The sequence below is a fragment of the Solanum verrucosum genome, unplaced genomic scaffold (genome assembly GCF_900185275.1).
Source record: "Solanum verrucosum unplaced genomic scaffold, falcon-dt-bn FXZP01000048.1, whole genome shotgun sequence".
In the NCBI taxonomy this organism is placed as follows: domain Eukaryota; kingdom Viridiplantae; phylum Streptophyta; class Magnoliopsida; order Solanales; family Solanaceae; genus Solanum; species Solanum verrucosum.
Genome location: NW_026020157.1, coordinates 4,077,682 through 4,079,784, shown reverse-complemented (window position 1 = coordinate 4,079,784; position 2,103 = coordinate 4,077,682).

Sequence of the window (2,103 nt, the reverse complement as noted above, 5' to 3'; positions counted from 1 at the left end):
TCGCCTCTCTCCACCCACTCCCAATCTTTCTTGCAATTCTCCTCCTTATAACATGTAGCTACGAATCGTAATGAACAAACTATATCTATGGAGCATAATTAAGCTATTTTTTTAGTGGTTATATGCAAAAATTCCCCATTTTTTAAGCAAAAGCCCAAAAGGAAAATATTACAAAATTCGGTCTAAAAGTGACCGAGTTCATCAAACACATCCCTACAAAATTGGGTTTTCTATTTCCACCTCACTCATCTTTGCATCTCCTCCACTCCTCTGTCTTTATATTTCGTTTGTCTTTTAACTTTACATTGCTCGTGCTTCTCCTCTGGATCATCAACATTTTTCATTTATGACTTTAGAAGTGTATTTTCAACTCGCAAAAGTGAGTATTTCATTTTCTTTTTGGTTTTTCTATATGTTTTCTTCTCCTCTTAACTCTTTCCTTTTTGCATATGTGTATTCTAATGGAGGTCTTTGAGTTCACGGTGAACTCGATGAAGGGTTTGAACCACGTGACTCAGTCTTGAAGCTTGTTGTAAATGTACTATATCTCTATCTTTATTTTTTTTCTCAATTGGATTGTTTACCTATCGTTGTGTTGTTTTCAACTGAAGTCGTAGTGGAGAAGATAGTGTTGCTCCCATACTCCCTCTTTCCAAACTCTTGACTAAATTCAATCTCGAGTTTGCCGATCAGATTTCAAAACCCTCACTTTTTGTAGCTCTTTTTTATAAGTTGAAATAGCTTAGGCTAGGAAGCTCAGTCACAGCTATATGGCCTTTAGAAAGGCAAGACTTTGCTATGTAAATATTATATTTGTGTTCTCTTGATTTCTTTTGATATTATTTTATCATGGTAAAGTAATTTTTCTTGTTCTTATTCTGAGTGTTGGTATTTGCTGCTTATTCATATTTATGAATTTTCTTCCTTTGCTTGGTATCTCATTAAACTCCTGAAACTAAAAAACACCCCTCTAATTGAAAGCTCTGTTGGTCATGTAGCCTGCTAGTTGTTTTGCCTCCCTGAAAAAAATATGTTTTATATGAATATTTGCTTGCCTTGTTATCTCTTGAATAGATTCGATTCTAGATTCATTTTTTTCATGGTATCTTCCATTGTCCTAACAACGTGTTCCTGAGAGAATGAGGAAGTCAGTTTCTAAGATTATGTTGTTTAATCTTTGATGTGCACAGTACTGAATAGCTTTCCAGATACCCATGACATCTGCTTCCATGTTTGTTTCCTCTCATATGTGATGTGCTTCAGCATAAATCAAATTTCCTTTACAATCTCTTTCATAAAAGCATATGAGTTTTATCCTGAATTTCCTTTACTAGTACCGTTCGTATTGTACTTAATTAATCCATTTCCTAGTAACTTTCATTTCACTATTAAAAGTGTAGTATTGGTCTATAGTCTTGAAGTCCCCTAACCATATCTAGCCAATTCTGAAATGTGTCCTTTATCCATGAATATTTTTTTTTGATTTGTTGACTGATTGTGTTTTGACATTGCAGTTGTATTCTTGTGTATGTCACCTCCTTCCCATGCCTTCTTGAATTTCTTCTTTTCAATAACTTCCACATTATGATAGCTGAAATTTTCTTGAAAATTTGTTTTAGGTTATGATTCGCGTGCAAGTTTCACCCGATTGTTATTTGTTGGTGTTGATGTAATCCATCAATACCTGCACAAGTAGCAAGCTTTTCCATAATTTTTCTCTATGGAAGCTATTAGAAATTACAATTTTCTCATCTCCTTTTCACAGCAATAACACTTAGACACCACATTTATTCTCATTCTTTTTAAATTATCATCGGTAGCAATCATCCTTTTCCATACCCTCCAAAAAAAAGGATGAGATTATGAATGGTAGACCCTTTATCCATATGTTCTCCATCCAGTCCATGTCTTCCTCATAATCTGATTTGTTGATTTCACGGTGAATATACATTATGTGTTCCTCATCCATCAAAATTTATCCTTTTTATCTTCTTAAATTTGAATCAATAGTTCCAACAATGTACAAGAATCCTTCAACTTACTTGTGTTCCATCTTTCATTATCTATAAATTCATTAACTTCTTGTTGTTTCTCCATCCCTTG